Genomic DNA, 19,832 nt, shown 5'->3' on the forward strand with positions numbered 1-19,832 from the left:
CCATCCAGTCCAACTTTCCCTTTGCCTGGCCCTCACAGGGTATCAAATACTTAGGAATTCCTATTCATAGAGACCTCTCCCATCTATGTTATCTTAATTTTGGGCCCTTTATTGAACAACTCCATACAGACCACGGTTGGCAAGTTAGAACTGTAAGATTCACTACGTGAACCGCTGGTGTTTTGTGGAAAAGCACATGTACACTGCGTTCCAAATTATTATGCATAAAGTGTTTAGGAATGATAAGGGAAGAATTTGTTTGTTTGTCAGTTAAACTCATTGATGGTGATGTGTGTCAGGGCTCTTTATATCACTGTAAGCAATTGCAGACACCTGTGCTAATTAGTTTGGCAGGTGTGTCCAATGAAAGGCAAGACTACTTAAGAAGGCTCTCTCACATTATTAAGCAGCCTACATTTTCTGCCAAAATGGGAAAGAAAAAGGATGTGTCGGCTGCTGAGAAGCAACAAATTGTGGAGTGTTTAGGTCAAGGCATGACTACAATCAACATTGTGCGATGATCAGGATGAAGTGTCTTGGCAATCAAGAAGTATGTAGCTGATTCACAGTACACACGTGTGCGTGCTGATAAGGGCAAATTGAGGACTCTTTCCTACAGGCAATTACGTCAGGTTGAAAGAGCAGCGGCAAAAAAGCCTTGTCATAGCAGCAGACAAGTTTTTGAAGCTGCTTGTGCCTCCAACGTCCCCCGAACAACAAGATGCAGGGTCCTTCAGAGGTTTGCAGCTGTGCATACGCCATCCTGTCGACCTCCTCTATCCACTTCACACAAGCAGAAATGGCTCCAGTGGGCCAAACATTACATGAAGACTGATTTCAAAACTGTTTTGTTCACGGATGAGTGCCGTGCAGCGCTCGATGGTCCAGATGGATGGAGTGGAGGATGGCTGGTTGATGGACACCCCACGCAAACACGGCTACAGCGCCAACAAGGAGGAGGTGGAGTAATGTTTTGGGCTGGAATCATGGGGAGAGAGATTGTCGGCCCCTTTAGGATCCCTGAAAGCGCTAAAGATGAACTCCATAATGTATGTGGATTTTCTCAAACAGCACTTCCTGCCATGGTTCAAGAAGAAGAACCGTGTATTTCACAGCAAGATCATTTTTCTGCATGATAATGCACCATCTCATGCTGCACATAAAACATCTGCATCTCTGGCTGATATGGGCATAAAAGGGGACAAACTTATGGTGTGACCCCCATGCTCCCCTGACCTCTACCCCATTCAGAACCTTTGGAGCATCATTAAAAGGAGTGTCTATGATGGCGGGAGGCAGTTCACATCTAAGCAACAGCTCTGGGAGGGTATTCTGTCCTCATGCAAAACAATTGAAGCAGAAACCATCCAAAACCTGACAAATTCAATGGACGAGAGAGTTCAGAAGCTCCTTTCGAACAAGGGGTCCTATGTGAAAATGTAACATCACCTAGAATAAAGTTTTGAGTTGAAAACTGTTTGATTTCAGTTTCTAACAACCTGCTAATGCTTATAATTTCAAAAATGACCATTTTTTTGGTCTTTATTAAAATGAAAAGGTTGATCGAAAAGTTTGGGGGATCTAAGAGTGTGGCAACCCAGTTGTCATGATTACTTCGAATTCTGACAATATGAGGGTCATGCTGCAGGTAGTGCAGCAAGAAGGCACTTATGTGTCTTGCGCATCTCGGAGCCCCAAAATTATTTTCCGGGCTAGATGCAGCTAAAAATTATTTTTAATTTTAAATCTGGTGAAGCTTTAGTATAGATGGCCTAATAGGATCAGTGCTGCACACTGCTACAAAGCCCAAATTATTTTCCAGTCAAGATACAGATAAACATGATTAGTAATTTGAAAGCTTAAAACGGTTGGTAGGGTGATTTTAACCAATCATCAAGCTTTTACTCTCCCCAGGATGACACAGGGGTAGAAAAGTCGTTTCGGATCCATGATTTGTTCATCTTTATGAACGTGAGTCTGTGTACATTATCAGTGGAGAGCCGCGTGCGCTTATCTGTCAGCACACCACCAGCAGCGCTGAACACACGTTCAGACAGAACGCTGGCTGCGGGGCATGACAAGATCTCCAAGGCGTAAGTGGCTAGCTCCGGCCATTTATCCAGATTGGAAGCCCAAAAAGAGCAATGGTCCAGTGACACAGTCGTGGCTTCAATGTTTACTTGGAGATACTCCTGTACCATCGTCTCTAGGCGTTGACTATGTGTCAGACTTCTTGTCTCCTGTGGCCTTGCAAAGGATGGGCTAAAAAAGTGGTGAAATGATTCCGAAAAATTGATGTTACCAGCAGATACTGTGGTTCTGTTACGGTTTGAGTGCTGAACACTTGACGGTCCCACGGTTGGCAAGTTGGAACTGTGAGATTCACTACGTGCACCACTGGTATTTTGTGGAAAAGCACATGTAAGATTCTGCAACAGTCTCTGCTGATACTCCTGCATGCGTGCATCCCTTTCTATGGCAGGAATAATTTCTGCAAATTTACTTTTGTACCGGGGATCTAACAGTGTGGCAACCCAGTAGTCAGGATTATTTCTAATTCTCACAATTCGAGGGTCATGTTGCAGGTAGTGCAGCAAGAAGGCACTCATGTGTGTTGCGCATCCAGGAGCACCAAGTCCCTGTTGTGTTGGTGGCGAGGTAACAATCATGCTTCCTTCCTCTGTCCTCTCCCCCCAACCTCGCACAACAGAAATGTGATCAAGGTCTCCCTCATCTGATGAGTCTTCCATCAGTTCGTCCTCCACTTCTTCCTGGGCTCCTGCACCTTCCTCACTAGTTTGGCTGCTACCATGCGCCCTGGTAAAACCATCTCCCCCACCCTCACATGCCTGCCGCTTTGGTGCTGCCGACCGTCTGGACCTTGCAGATGTTAGCCCTTCCGCATACAACTCCTCCTCCTCTACTTCCTCCACCTCCTCTTGTGCCACCACCTGACTCCGAATTCTGTTTAACATGTGCTCCAGCATGTAAATCACCGGAATAGTCATGCTGATAATGGCATCGTCAGCACTAAACATCTTCGTCGCCATTTCAAAACTGTGCAGAAGGGTGCATAGGTCCCTGATCTGAGACCACTCCTCCAGCGTGATTTGCCCCACCTCTGAATCTCGTTGGCCCAGGCTATACGTCAGAACGTATTGCACCAGGGCTTGTCGGTGCTGCCACAGTTGCTGCAACATGTGCAGAGTTGAATTCCACCGGGTAGGCACATCGCATTTTAGCCGGTGAAGTGGCAGGCCCAACGACTTCTGTAGACATGTAAGTCGCTGAGCTGCGGGATGCGAACGGCGGAAGTGAGCACACAGCGACCGTGCCCTCTGCAGAAGGCCATCTAGTCTGGGATAGTGGGCTAAAAATTGCTGGACAACCAGGTTCAACACGTGAGCCATACAAGGCACGTGTGTGACATTGCCCCGGCGAAGGGCCGCACCCAGGTTTGCAGCATTGTTGCACACGGCCTTCCCTGGTTTCAGGTCCAGTGGAGACAACCATTCATGAAATTGGTTCTCCAGAGCTGACCACAACTCCTCAGCTGTGTGACTCACATTTCCCAGACATTTCAATGTAAAAACCGCCTGATGACGTTGAGCCCTACTGCCAGCATAGTAAGGAGGTGTGCAGGATCCCTTCTGCGCAGTTAGAAAGCTTGTGGCATGACCAGACAGGCTTTGGGTGCAGGTGGAAGACCGAGAGGAGGTTGAGGAGGCAGAAGCAGTGGAGGAACTTTGACATAAAGAGGATTGACGCACAACTCGTGGGGACGGCAAGACTTGGACAGCAGCCCCTTGTCCTGCTGTCACCATAGTTACCCAGTGCCCAGTCAGCGACATGTAACGCCCCTGTCCATGCCTACTCGTCCAAGTGTCTGTGGTGAAATGCATCCTGTCACACACAGAGTTTCTCAAAGAAGCGGTGATGTTGTGTGCGACATGCTGGTGGAGCGCAGGCACACCTTTCTTTGAGAAGTAGTGCCGACTGGGCATCTGGTACTGGGGCACTGCGACGGACATAAGGTCTCGAAAATCCTCTGTGTCCACCAGGCGGAAAGACAGCATTTCTGTAGCCAAGAGCTTGCAGATGGTGAAATTCAACCTCTTAGCTTTCTCATGGCTAGGAGGAAATGGTCTTTTACTTGTCCACATCTGAGGGACCGAGGGCTGGCTATTGTGCTTAGACGGGGTTGATAAGGGTGTCCCCGGCAAACTGCCGGTCTGTGAGGAAGATGCAGGCAGACATGTTAGGTTGCCTTGATCCAAAGGTGGTGCTATCGATGTCGGACAGCGCTCAACACCAGCTGGTGTTCCCACCTCCAAAGAAAATGATGACCTGCCAATCACGCTGGCTGTTGCGGGTAAAGAGGTGGCAGGTCTGCGCCCCAAAACAGGTGTGACTGCTGTCCCCCCAGTCACAGAGGATGAAGAGGCCGCGGATGCACAAGATATGGCAGACGGTGGTTGGCCCGGCCGGCTAGGCCGCATTGTAGCACACTGAGCTTCCCACTGCAACTTATGCTTCATGTCCATGTGCCGGTTCATGCATGAAGTACTCAAACTATGTATTTTTGGCCTCTACTTAGCTTTTGCTGACAAATGTTACAGATAACACGAGTTGGGTCATCTTTATCGATCTGAAAAAATGCCCAGGCTATGCAAGGCTTAGCACCCATGCGACCTGAAGAGCCACCACGACTTGTGGTGAGAGGCAGAGTTGTGTTTGAGGATGCAGTTGTTGACGTGCTTCCAGTACTACGTCTCTGTCCAGGAAGGCGCAACCTGACCTCGTCGTCACTAGCATCTTCCTCCACCTCCTCTGCTGACCTCATTTCTTGGCTGACTGTGGGTTGACAGTAAGTGGGATCTCCAACCTCATCATCATCACCCTGTGCGTTATCACACCCGTCGTCCTCAGAGCCAACCTGTTCCTGCCCTGACAAAAAACTAAAGTTGTCGCTCCAATCAGGTGTTTGAGTCTTATCATCGTCTTCCTCATTGTCTCCACCAACAGGAGTTACAGTTTGGGAATGAGGGTCTATATTATGGTCAGAACCTTCTGCGTCTGGTCCTGGATCCGACTCATAAAGATTCTGGGCATCAGTGCAGATCATTTCCTCGTCTGGATTCACAGAAGCGCTGGAGTCGACCTCTGATTCCCAGGCTATAGTATGAGTAAACAGCTCTGCAGACTCAACCATCTGTTCTACCTCATACTCAGACGGGCAGCTGGAGATTTGGGAGCTGTGAGGAAGCAAGTGCGATTGGGGTGACACCTTTGAGGACTGGAGTATTTGTGATGTTGAAGTTGATGTGGAGGAGAGCCCACTTAAAGGAGCACTTGATATCCGTTGAAGCACCTGCTGTTTTTGTGCCTCATCTGGAATTTGTAGCGATTGGCGTGGCCGTAAGAAAGGGATCTTATCACATTGTCCGCTAAAAGAAGTAGACATTTTAGTTTGGCTGGAAGAGGGTCTTTCTTCTGCAGATGTTACTGTTGCTTTAACACCTACCCCACGGACACAACCTTTTTTCCCCTTCCCAACACGCCTATTCCCCTTTCCACCAGCAGCAGGCCTTTTTCCACTCATTTTGGTGGTTAACTAATTCACAACTCTGGAGTTGTTTGCACAAAAAAACAATGGATGGTAACCGAGCAGAGCTGAGTGGCCAAACTGTGGTATTAGGCCAAAACTATTGGCTGGGTTAGATGCAGAAAAAAATTATATTCAATTTGCAACCTGATGGAGGTCAGTATAGATGGACTAATACAACAAGTCCCACACACAGCTAGAAGCCCAATATTTTTTCAGAAGTAGATGCAGAAAAAAAATATATTTTTAATTTGCAACCTGATGGAGGTCAGTATAGATGGACTAATAGAGAAAGTCCGACACACTGCTAGAAGGCCAAATATTTTTTCAGAGGTAGATGCAGAAAAAAATTATATTCAGTTTGCAACCTGATGGAGGTCTGTATAGATGGATTAATAGAACAAGACCCACACACAGCTAGAAGCCCAATATTTTTTCAGAGGTAGATGCAGAAAAAAATATATTCAGTTTGCAACCTGATGGAGGTCAGTATAGATGGACTAATACAACAAGTCCCACACACAGCTAGAAGCCCAATATTTTTTCAGAGGTAGATGCAGAAAAAAATATATTCAGTTTGCAACCTGATGGAGGTCAGTATAGATGGACTAATACAACAAGTCCCACACACAGATAGAAGCCCAAATATTTTTTCAGAGGTACTGTAGATGCAGATAAAAATTATTTTTAATTTGCAACCTGATGGAGGTCAGTATAGATGGACTAATAGAGAAAGTCCGACACACTGCTAGAAGGCCAAATATTTTTTCAGAGCTAGATGCAGAAAAAAATTATATTCAGTTTGCAACCTGATGGAGGTCTGTATAGATGGATTAATAGAACAAGACCCACACACAGCTAGAAGCCCAATATTTTTTCAGAGGTAGATGCAGAAAAAAATATATTCAGTTTGCAACCTGATGGAGGTCAGTATAGATGGACTAATACAACAAGTCCCACACACAGCTAGAAGCCCAATATTTTTTCAGAGGTAGATGCAGAAAAAAATATATTCAGTTTGCAACCTGATGGAGGTCAGTATAGATGGACTAATACAACAAGTCCCACACACAGCTAGAAGCCCAAATATTTTTTCAGAGGTAGATGCAGAAAAAAATATATTCAGTTTGCAACCTGATGGAGGTCAGTATAGATGGACTAATACAACAAGTCCCACACACAGCTAGAAGCCCAAATATTTTTTCAGAGGTACTGTAGATGCAGATAAAAATTATTTTTAATTTGCAACCTGATGGAGGTCAGTATAGATGGACTAATAGAGAAAGTCCGACACACTGCTAGAAGGCCAAATATTTTTTCAGAGCTAGATGCAGAAAAAAATTATATTCAGTTTGCAACCTGATGGAGGTCAGTATAGATGGACTAATAGAATGATGCTATGCCCAAAAGATTTTACTTCACTAGGTGCAGTAAAAAAATTGGTATTCTATACACAGGTGGTATATCTTGCAACACAGATAGGCTACTCCACTGACTAACACACTCTGCAATAGGCCAAAAAGGATTAGCTTTGCTAGATTCAGCCAAATGCTGTGAAAAAAACTTGCACAGCACTGGCACAGACCTGCCTGGCAAAAACTGATAGGAACTGATGTAACCTAGTCCTGAAAAGGACTCCAATTACAATTAGTCTTTACTCCCACAATCTATCTATTTAAGAGCACAGACCTCCCTGATAAAAGTCGTAGGAAATGCTGTAACCTAGTCCTTAAAAGGACTGCAATCACAACTATTCCCTACTCCCAAGCTATCTGTATATTTGTGCGAAAATTGGCTTGAAATTAACAAGGTATAGCACACACAGCAACAGCGGTGCCGTCTAACACGCAGCTGCAGCAGTGAGAAAATGGTGGCGACGGGGAAAATGGCTTGGTCTTATAGGGCAAGGACATGTGACATACACTGCCAATGACACATGCCCTTGCTTGTGTGAAAAAAAGCACTTCACTCCGTGTGTGCGCTGCTGATAGGCTGACAGATTGCACCTCCCCACTGCAAATGCGGGAAAGAGAGAAAAAAATGGAGATCTTCATTGTTCCTGCAGAGATCCATCCCCTGCCCCTCCCCCCACCCCGCTGTACACTCAAACTGCGTATTAACATTAATTTTCATCATTACTGAGAAAAAATCCAGTTATGATTTTGGTGCACGAACAGTTATCGAACATAACCTCGAACAGCCGAATTTTTCTCAAATTGTTCGTGTTCGCCGAACGGCTCGAACACCGCCCAAAACAGCTCGAATTTGAGATTGGCGAACAGTTCGAGTAGAACAACGCTCATCTCTAGTTAGAACCTTTTTTGTTCCTATTACTTCCTGTAGGTGGCACTAGAGTTCTGGTCCTCTTCCTCTCTGAAGAGACAATTTGCAACCTTTTTTATGGAATGCTTTCCAGCTGGAGATGAATGAAACCGTCACAGGAAAAGCATCTATTTTATTAGTTGGAGCAATCAAAGACACACTAAATAGAGGTTTTAGATTTTTAGAGGCAGCACATTGTGATTCAATTTGAACCCAATTACAAGTTTTATTCCCATTCCACCACGGTCTTGATCTGATTGGGTAGATAGATAGTAATCTTGGATATTAGGGAGGTTGAGCCCCCGAAATTTCTTAGGTCTTTTCATGATGTGATTAGATAAGAGAGGTATTTTGTTCCTACACACAAAAGTGTTTAAGATTCTGTGTACCTGGTGGAAAAAAGTTTTTGGGAGGGAAATTGGAACAGTGCGAAACATGTATAATAATTTGGGTAGTGAGAACATCTGAAAGGCCGCAACAGGTCCCACCCATGAAACCTCGTATTGGCCTACTTTATTTAGGTCAGATTCTAGAGTCTGTAATAAAGGAAGATAATTTGATTTATATAAGGTTGATGTAGATATAGTTAATGACGTTCCTAAATATGTAATTTGGTCCTGATGCCAATCAAGAGGAACATTTTTTTATAGATGTAATAGAACCTCAACTGGGGTGTTTAAAGGCTGAATCTTGGATTTGGTTTCATTTACTTTATAGAATGACCTGTTTCTGAAATCTTTGATGGTCTCTAGGGCTTCCCCAAGTGAAGTCTTAGGCTCCGCTAAGGTTAAAATCACGTCATCAGCATATAATGAGATGCTATGTGAACTTCCAGAAATCTCCACCCCCATTATTCTTATATATTGCCTAATGGCCTGTGCCAAAGGTTCAATAGTGAGCATAAACACCAGGGGAAACAGGGGGCATCCCTGTCTTGTTCCGTTTGTTATTAAAAATTCTTCTGATAAGGTGCCATTAACGTAAACTCTTGCTAAGGGTGTGGAGTAATGGGCTTTAATGACATTTAGTATTGAGCCCCCGAAACCCATTCGATCCAATACCGAGAAGGCGAGCGACCAGTTAACCTGGTCAAACGCCTTCTCGGCATCCAATGCCACCAGGACCGCCGTAGACCTCCTATTGTTTATGACATCAATCAAGTCTATGACCCTCCTTGTGTTATCCGCCACTTGACTCCCATTTTAAAGCCAGTTTTATCTAATGATATTAATGATGGGAGAATAGGGGCTAGGCATTTAGCATAGATCTTAAGGTCGGTATTTAATAAGCATATGGGTCTAAAATTTTGTGGGATGTACGGCTGCTTGCCGGGTTTTGGTAATGTTATTATTGTGGCTGATAACATCTCTTTGGGAAATGAACCCTGAGTAACCGCATGCTGGAGGGTTTCTGTCAGATATGGGGTTAACTGATCTCTAAAGACTTTATAATACATATTTGAAAAAACGTCCGGGCCCGTCGCCTTATGTGATGGTAGAGATAAGATGGTTTTCTTTATTTCTGCATTAGTAAGAGGGGCACTCAACTGCTCCAATTGATCCTTAAGGCCCCGTCACACTAAGCGATATCGCTAGCGAGATCGCTGCTGTGTCACGGTTTTGGTGACTCACCAGCGACCTCACCAGCGATGTCGCTGTGTGTGACACTTTGCAACGATCAGGCCCCTGCTGTGAGGTCGCTGATCGTTGCAAAGTGTCCTGGACCATTTTTTGGTCGTTGGCCTCCCGCTGGCCAGCACACATCGCTGTGTGTGACCAGCGGGACCAACGATCTGGCTGGTAACCATGGTAAATATCGGGTTACTAGGGGCACGCGCGCACTTAGTAACCCGCTGTTTACCATAGATACCACTCTGCTACGGTGAGCGGAGGCTCCAGCACACCGTAGCAGAGTGGTATCCATGGTAAACAGCGGGTTACTAGGGGCACACGCGCACTTAGTAACCCGATGTTTACCATAGTTACCAGCCTGCTCCTGCTTGCAGCAGGCTGGTAACGGGAGCAGGACATCGTGGAACGATTCTTTCCACGATATCGCTGCTCCCCTCATCGCTGGTGAGCCTGCCTGTTTGACAGCTCACCAGCGATGTATTAGCGATGCAGCAACGATCCCTGACAGGTCATATCGTTGTCGGGATCGCTGCTGCATCGCTTAGTGTGACGGGGCCTTTAGGCACAACAGGAAGACTAAGATTAGATAGGAAGGACTCAATGTCCAACAAACTGGGAGGAGTATGGCAGGGGCAGAAGGTAAGTTATAAAGTGAGGAATAATATTCCTTAAATTTGTTTGCAATATCTTTAGGGCTGTATAATTTCTGTTGTTGAGGGCCATTTTTGAGATAGGGTATTTTTGCTTTAATTTCTCTGGATTTTAGTCTATTCGCTAACAATTTCCCTGCTTTGTTGTCTTGAGAATAATAATGCGCTTTTATTTTTTGAAAATTTTTCTCATATTTATACAATAAACAGTCTCTCGATTGAATTAGAAGATTACATAGTTTACCAGCTCGTTTTCTATTGAAAGAATGTTTGTTTAAGACTTCTAGATTCTGGATTTCAGAGAGTATTTAATTGAATTTTTTATCCCTTTCTCATTTAATTTTATGGCCTAGTTTAATAAAAATCCCTCCAGGCATGTATGCCTTTTGTGAGTTCCAGAGGGGGAAAGGGCTATCCACTGATTTGGTGTTAATTTGAAAAAATTCTTGTAAATTATTTTGAAGGTACTCAACGTTTTGTGGAGAAGATAAAAAAAATATACGAATTAGCTTTCCAAAGATAAGTGGGAGGGGACGAGTGTCTCTCCTCCACATGTTACCTTAACGGGGCATGATCTGACCATGTAATGAGGCCTATGGACGAAAGTACAATGTCATCTAGAAGTGATCTGCACACCAAAAATAAATCTATGTGTGAGTATGTGTTATGGACAGACGAGAAGAAGGAATAATCTCTTTCATTCATATGATGGATTCTCCAAATATCATATAGAGCTTTTTTGTTAAAGATGCTAAATTGTTAATGTCCCCTGTATACATGAGCACATCCAGCGTTATAATACTGTACATATACACATGGCAAAACTGGGGGAAGGGGACACTATCTCCAGGAATGGAGGGGTTAATGCCCACTGTATACATGAGCACATCCAGCGTTATATCACTGTACATATACACATGGCAGAACTGGGGGAAGGGGGCACTATCTCCGGGAATAGAGGGGTTAATGTCCCCTGTATACATGAGCACATCTAGCGTTATAATACTGTACATATACACATGGCAGAACTGGGAGGAGGGGGGCACTATCTCTGGCAATGGAGGGGTTAATGCCCCCTGTATACATGAGCACATCCAGCGTTATATTACTGTACATATACACATGGCAGAACTGGGGAAAGGGGGCACTATCTCCAGGAATGGAGGGGTTAATGCCCCCTGTATACATGATCACATCCAGTGTTATATTACTGTACATATACACATGGCAGAACTGGGGGAAGGGGCACTATCTCCAGGAATGGAGGGGTTAATGCCCCCTGTATACATGAGCACATCCAGCGTTATATTACTGTACATATACACATGGCAGAACTGGGGGAAGGGGGGCACTATCTCCAGGAATGGAGGGGTTAATACCCACTGTATACATGATCACATCCAGCGTTATATCACTGTACATATACACATGGCAGAACTGGGGGAAGGGGGCACTATCTCCGGGAATAGAGGGGTTAATGTCCCCTGTATACATGAGCACATCCAGCGTTATAATACTGTACATATACACATGGCAGAACTGGGGGGAGGGGGGCATTATCTCCGGGAATGGAGGGGTTAATGCCCCTTGTATACAGTACAGACCAAAAGTTTGGACACACCTTCTCATTTAAAGATTTTTCTGTATTTTCATGACTTTGAAAATTGTACATTCACACTGAAGGCATCAAAACTATGAATTAACACATGTGGAATTATATACTTAACAAAAAAGTGTGAAACAACTGAAAATATGTCTTATATTCTAGGTTCTTCAAAGTAGCCACCTTTTGCTTTGATGACTGCTTTGCACACTCTTGGCACTCTCTTGTTGTTGTAGAGATGTGTCTGCTGCTAGAACTCTGTGTGGCATTGACCTGGTCTCTAATCTGAGCTGCTGTTAACCTGCGATTTCTGAGGCTGGTGACTCGGAGAAACTTATCCTCAGAAGCAGAGGTGACTCTTGGTCTTCCTTTCCTGGGGCAGTACTCATGTGAGCCAGTTTCTTTGTAGCGCTTGATGGTTTTTGCAACTGCACTTGGGGACACTTTCAAAGTTTTCCCAATTTTTCGCACTGATTGACCTTCATTACGTAAAGCAATGATGGCCACTCGTTTTTCTTTACTTAGCTGTTTTTTTCTTGCCATAATACATATTCTAACTGTTTATTCAGTAGGACTATCAGCTGTGTATCCACCAGACTTCTGCACAACACAACTGATGGTCCCAACCCCATTTATAAGGCAAGAAATCCCACTTATTAAACCTGACAGGGCACACCTGTGAAGTGAAAACCATTTCCGGTGACTACCTCTTGAAGCTCATCAAGAAAATGCCAAGAGTGTGCAAAGCAGTCATCAAAGCAAAAGGTTGAAGAACCTAGAATATAAGACATATTTTCAGTTGTTTCACAATTTTTCGTTAAGCATATAATTCCACATGTGTTAATTCATAGTTTTGATGCCTTCAGTGTGAATGTACAATTTTCATAGTCATGAAAATACAGAAAAAATCTTTAAATGAGAAGGTGTGTCCAAACTTTTGGTCTGTACTGTACATGAGCACATCCAGCGTTATATTACTGTACATACACACATGGCAGAACTGGGGGAAGGGAGGCACTATCTCCAGGAATGGAGGGGTTAATGCCTCCTGTATACATGAGCACATCCAGCGTTATATTACTGTACATACACACATGGCAGAACTGGGGGAAGGGAGGCACTATCTCCAGGAATGGAGGGGTTAATGTCCCCTGTATACATGAGCACATCCAGCGTTATATTACTGTACATAGGATTTAATTCATCGCACTCTCATAATTTTGAAAGAAATGATTTATTTAGAGCAAAAAATTATAAGATACTTTAACCAAACCAGAGATGGGTGACAACAATATAGCGAGTATAAGACGTTTCGGCCTGAATTGGCCTTTTTCAATCAGTCGCTACTGGAAAACAAGAAATAAGAGTATAAATACACTGTGTTCCAAATTATTATGCAAATAATATTTTCTCAGATTTTCCCAAATTACCTATATGAATTGCAGTCATTGTAATTTTCCAGTCAAATAACCATTAGAGTACAATTGAAAGGTTTTTTGTATAAACTGCCTATGATAACAGTAAATTTTTAAAAAAATAAAAAACTCAAACTGCATGTTCCAAATTATTATGCACAGCAGAGTTTTCAACCTTTTCCTTTCAATAAAGAACAAAAAAATGGTCATTTTTGAAATTATAAGCATTAGCAGGTTACTACAAACTGAAATCAAACAGTTTTCAACTCAAAACTTAATTCTAGGTGATGTTACATTTGCTCATAGGACCGCTTGTTCGAAAGGAGCTTCTGAACTCTCTCGTCCATTGAATTTGTCAGGTTTTGGATGGTTTCTGCTTTAATTGTTTTGCATGAGGACAGAATACCCTCCCAGAGCAGTTGCTTAGATGTGAACTGCCTCCCGCCATCATAGACACTCCTTTTGATGATGCTTCAGAGGTTCTCAATGGGGTTGAGGTCAGGGGAACATGGGTGCCACACCATAAGTTTGTCCCCTTTTATGCCCATAGCAGCCAGAGATGCAGATGTGTTATGTGCAGCATGAGACGGGGCATTATCATGCATGAAAATGATCTTGCTGCGGAATGCACGGTTCTTCTTCTTGAACCATGGAAGAAAGTGCTGTTTGAGGAACTCAACATACATTACGGAGTTCATCTTTACCCCTTCAGGGATCCTAAAAGGGCCGACAATCTCTCTCCCCATGATTCCAGCCCAAAACATTACTCCACCTCCTCCTTGTTAGCGCCGTAGCCGCGTTTGCATGGGGTGTCCATCAACCAGCCATCCTCCACTCCATCCATCTGGACCATCGAGATCATTTCATGCATGATAATGCACCGTCTCATGCTGCACATAACACATCTGCATCTCTGGCTGCTATGGGCATAAAAGGGGACAAACTTATGGTGTGGCACCCATGCTCCCCTGACCTTAACCCCATTGAGAACCTCTGGAGCATCATCAATAGGAGTGTCTTTGATGGCGGGAGGCAGTTCACATCTAAGCAACAGCTCTGGGAGGGTATTCTGTCCTCATGCAAAACAATTAAAGCAGAAACCATCCAAAACCTGACAAATTCAATGGACGAGAGAGTTCAGAAGCTCCTTTCGAACAAGGGGTCCTATGTGCAAATGTAACATCACCTAGAATAAAGTTTTGAGTTGAAAACTGTTTGATTTCAGTTTGTAATAACCAGCTAATGCTTATAATTTCAAAAATGACCATTTTTTTGTTCTTTATTAAAATGAAAAGGTTGAAAACTCTGCTGTGCAGAATAATTTGGAACATGCATTTTGAGTGCAGTTTGAGTTTTTTATCTTTTTAAAAATATACTGTTATCATAGGCAGTTTGTACAAAAACCTTTCAATTGTACTCTAATAGTTATTTGACTGGAAAATTACAATGACTGCAATTCATATAAGTAATTTGGGAAAAACTGAGAAAATATTATTTGCATAATAATTTGGAACACAGTGTATAAAGTAGTATATACAAGCTTATAAATTTGAAACTGTGTCAGTTATCACAGTGCATTAAAGATATTTACAAAACATAAATTCCAAGTTAAAAGAAAATGGTGAAACGCCAGGAACGGGGGAGGAGGAGGGGACGGGGTGGGGAGGGGAGAAAGGGAAGAGACTTAAAGAGAGTGGGAGACATCACTAGCAGTTTTTTCACATTTATAGTATAATTTTAATGCATGTCATATCAATTGCAACAATATAAAGAGACAGAAAAAGAACTCACTTTTACTGGATGGTGTATATATGTGAGAATTAGGCTGTATGCTCAGGTAGGTCAGACACCTTGGAAGAAAAACTATGGAGAAGAGGTATTAGGGAAATTGTGGAGTAGATGTATTAGGACATGGTATCTTCTAATAGTACCAACATACCTAGGATAAAGGTAGGTACCTCTTAGTCCAAAACGTGCTGGTTTGGGCAAGCCTACGGGGAATATAATAGTCGGTATTGAGGGAATGTGAATCCACAATAAGGGAGATCATTTAAAGGGTTCTATACTCACGAATGAGAGCCGGTATCTGTCCGGTGTCTGGTTAGTGATAGCGAGTAGCGGTGCTGCCAGCACCAAGCTCATGGAGAGGACGTGGTTCCATAGAGGAGCGGGGCCCTTTTTAAAAGTCTGCGTTACCGCCGGACCGGAAGGGGCGGGGCGCCGGATGTGACGTGTACCTATTCAGTATCATGAAGCCAGGTGTCCTGTGTTGTTCGCGCGATAGGTGGAAGGGAGGGGGGGGTCGTCGAATATGATGTCACGGTTTACATAGTGTTGCTATGGGGACCTGAGTGCCCTGTCCCTGAAGCGCAATAGCTGGAGGGGGCGGGACGCTGAATGGTTGTTATGGGGACCAGAGTAACAAAAGGATTAGAAGTGTAGACTCAACAGTATGAGTCATACAGAGGAAGGACAGGCAGCATATAAGAGTAGACGCAATGTGTGCAGCATTGTGGGTCATATAAAGACAGGACATGCAGTACAGTTATTGGACTTACACCTAATATATATGCTTGTATATACTACTTTATATTTATACTCTTATTTCTTGTTTTCCAGTAGCGACTGATTGAAAAAGGCCAATTCAGGCCAAAACGTCTTATACTCGCTATATTGTCATCACCCATCTCTGGTTTGGTTAAAGTATCTTATAATTTTTTGCTCTAAAGAAATCACTTCTTTCAAAATTATGAGAGTGCGATAAATTAAATCCATTGTACTAGTTTGGGCCTACAAGCCTATTGCTTCAGCACCTCAACTCATGACCGAGTGCACGCCAACTTAATCCCATATTACTGTACATATACACATGGCAGAACTGGGGGAAGGGGGCCACTATCTCTAGGAATGGAGGGGTTAATGTCCCCTGTATACATGAGCACATCCAGTGTCATATTACTGTACATATACACATGGCAGAACTGGGGAAAGGGGGCACTATCTCCGGGAATGGAGGGGTTAATGTCACCTGTATACATGAGCACATCCAGCGTTATATTACTATACATATACACATGGCAGAACTGTGGGAAAGGGGCACTATCTCCGGGAATGGAGGGGTTAAAGACCCCTGTATACATCAGCACATCCGGCGTTATATTACTGTACATATACACATGGCAGAACTGGGGGAGGGGGCACTATCTCCGGGAATGGAGGGGTTAATGCCCCCTGTATACATGAGCACATCCAGCGTTATATTACTGTACATATACACATGGCAGAACTGGGGGAAGGGTCACTATCTCCGGGAATGGAGGGGTTAATGACCCCTGTATACATGAGCACATCCAGCGTTATATTACTGTACATATACACATGGCAGAACTGGGGGAAGGGGGCACTATCTCCGGGAATGGAGGGGTTAATGCCCCCTGTATACATGAGCACATCCAGCGTTATATTACTGTACATATACACATGACAGAACTGGGGGAGGGGGCACTATCTCCGGGAATGGAAGGGTTAATGCCCCCTGTATACATGAGCACATCCAGCGTTATATTACTGTACATATACACATGGCAGAACTGGGGGAAGGGGGGCACTATCTCCGGGAATGGAGGGGTTAATGCCCCCTGTATACATGAGCACATCCAGCGTTATATTACTGTACATATACACATGGCAGAACTGGGGGAAGGGGGCACTATCTCCGGGAATGGAGGGGTTAATGTCCCCTGTATACATGAGCACATCCAGCGTTATATTACTGTACATATACACATGGCAGAACTGGGGGAAGGGGGCACTATCTCCAGGAATGGAGGGGTTAATGCCCCCTGTATACATGAGCACATCCAGCGTTATATTGCTGTACATATACACATGGCAGAACTGGGGGAAGGGGGGCACTATCTCCGGGAATGGAGGGGTTAATGCCCCCTGTATACATGAGCACATCCAGCGTTATATTACTGTACATATACACATGGCAGAACTGGGGGAAGGGGGCACTATCTCCAGGAATGGAGGGGTTAATGCCCCCTGTATACATGAGCACATCCATCGTTATATTACTGTACATATACACATGGCAGAACTGGGGGAAGGGGGCACTATCTCCGGGAATGGAGGGGTTAATGCCCCCTGTATACATGAGCACATCCAGCGTTATATTACTGTACATATACACATGACAGAACTGGGGGAGGGGGCCACTATCTCCAGGAATGGAGGGGTTAATGTCCCCTGTATACATGAGCACATCCAGCGTTATATTACTGTACATATACACATGGCAGAACTGGGGGAAGGGGGCACTATCTCCGGGAATGGAGGGGTTAATGTCCCCTGTATACATGAGCACATCCAGCGTTATATTACTGTACATATACACATGACAGAACTGGGGAAGGGGACACTATCTCCGGGAATGGAGGGGTTAATGTCCCCTGTATACATGAGCACATCCAGCGTTATATTACTGTACATATACACATGGCAGAACTGGGGGAAGGGGGCACTGTCTCCGGGAATGGAGGGGTTAATGCCCCCTGCGCCCAGTAATGGGGGATCTCCACATACCTCCACCTGCAGAGCCGCCACCACATATATGGCTGTTCTGTGCGCACAGGACCTGTGATGAGGTCACAGGAGGGGAGGAGTCAGGGGTCACATGATCAGGGGCCTCAGTGGATGCAGGACTCTGCTGTGCTGGTTGTCATGGTGCTGGATGAGGTGAAGGTTATGTGTGGGGTCAGGAGGGGTTTACAGGGTGGATGTAGGAGAGCCGCGTGTGTACGAGGTGTATGGAGCGGAGCCGTGTGTTTACAAGGTGTACGGAGCGGAGCCTCATATGTACGAGGCGTACGGTGCAGAGCCGCGTGTGTACGAGGCGTACGGAGAGGAGCCGCGTGTGTACAAGGTGTACGGAGCGGAGTCGCGTGTGTACGAGGTGTACGGAGCGGAGCTGCGTGTGTACGAGGTGTACGGAGCGGAGCCGCGTGTGTACGAGGTGTACGGAGCGGAGCCATGTGTGTACGAGGTGTACGGAGCGGAGCCGTGTGTGTACGAGGCGTACGGAGCAGAGCCGTGTGTGTACGAGGTGTACGGAGAGGATCCGCGTGTGTACGATGTGTACGGAGCAGAGCCGCGCGTGTACGAGGTGTACGGAGCAGAGCCGTGTGTGTATGTAATAGAAGGAGAAAATTCTTTCAGAGAATCAATGCGAGATGTATGTAATAAGGAGAAAGAGCACCATCTGGTGAGCATTTCAAGTTTGCACGTTGGACCTGGTCAGGTGATCTCCAGCAGAGGATTTCAAAATTTAACGGTCGAGCGCGCAGGGCCTGAGGTGATTTCGGCGCCAGACACAGAGAGAGACGTGACGCAGGCTGGACGCGCTGAAGGAACCAGCGAGAGATGGGTGGCTGCCGGTGAACGGGATTCAGCGCAGCAGTCCCTCGGGTGTCACGGCTACGAAAGAGGACCGGGACTTGGATATGACATTATGGAAATGTTCAAGACCCTCCTACCCACGACGTGGTAAACCGCCCCGATTGACAGGACAAAGAGAGGATAGAAACGAGTTGTGCCGGAGAGATCACGTCAGCAGAAGCCGACGAGTGTCATCACTGAACAGGGCTGTCACTTCAACCGCTCCCTCACGGTACCGGGAACAATCGGATTTAGGGTATCAGGTTGGGTGGGAGGGGAACGGGTGAGGTGGGACAAGCCAAACGGGATCTAATTGACTTTTTCAGAAAAAGACTTAAAGGCCTAGCGGGAATAACCGGAGACCCCCGCTAGGGCCATTTGCAGAACCAATGGACTTCAGTGCTAATCCCATATTTGGGCTAGATACAGTATTTTAGAGAAGGATTTTATTGCTATTGTTATTGCTATTGTGATAGTGTTCTCATTACTAACCCCTGTTGCAATCCCTGTCAGCTTGTTTAATATATATACATATATAAATTATTATTCATAGCTATTTGACTGCCCTCATTTTGTGACTCTGCGCGTTGCATTCTGACACCTGCATTACATTTGGCGTAATCGGCAGGATGCAAAATTCAGACGCATAGATGGTGTATCAGTCTGTGACCGGGTTGGTCAGTGGACATATACCCTTGGGGGCTATGCTCAGTCACCTTCCCAAATTTACAGGGGATGGTACGTCACTGTGGGACTGGGTAGAGAGACTGAAAAGTATGCTATGCATGTATCCCCTTAATCCCTTAGCCCAGGCTGAGTTGGCCCTACTCATACTACGGATCTGGGGCATTTACGGTTGCGGTTATTTCAGAGAGTTCAAAAGGAAAATGAGACTATTAATCAACATATTAATGCATTGCAGGAAGTGAAAGCCCATATCATTAAGAAGGCTCGAGCTGGGAATCGAGGACTGGGATCATTAGATGAAATATTGCTTGACCAATTGATTGCTGGCTTAAAAGACCCCTCCCTGAGACAGATCTTAAAGGAGTGGCTACGCCTGAGGCCCGGCCCGCCTAGGTGTCTTAGAGATTGGAGCGGAAGCTAGAGTCTTGGAGGAAGAATTTCCTGTTCTCAAGGCCAATGTCAGAAGTCATGAGGCAATAA

General features: G+C 44.9%; 1 protein-coding gene across 1 annotated transcript in view; it reads right to left on the bottom strand.

Annotated features, from left to right (window-relative positions):
• The window catches only part of LOC141271919 (uncharacterized), a 59,172-nt gene extending 41,294 nt beyond the window's left edge, over positions 1-17,878 (bottom strand). Inside the window, exon 1 of the mRNA XM_073682161.1 lies at positions 17,814-17,878. The gene's annotated coding sequence lies outside the window, so the exon portion shown is untranslated. The remainder of the gene's footprint in view (positions 1-17,813) is intronic.
• Positions 17,879-19,832: the final 1,954 nt, after the last annotated feature.

Source organism: Phyllobates terribilis, unplaced genomic scaffold (genome assembly GCF_046119375.1).
Source record: "Phyllobates terribilis strain yellow unplaced genomic scaffold, ASM4611937v1 Scaffold_5__5_contigs__length_657084704, whole genome shotgun sequence".
NCBI lineage: Eukaryota > Metazoa > Chordata > Amphibia > Anura > Dendrobatidae > Phyllobates > Phyllobates terribilis.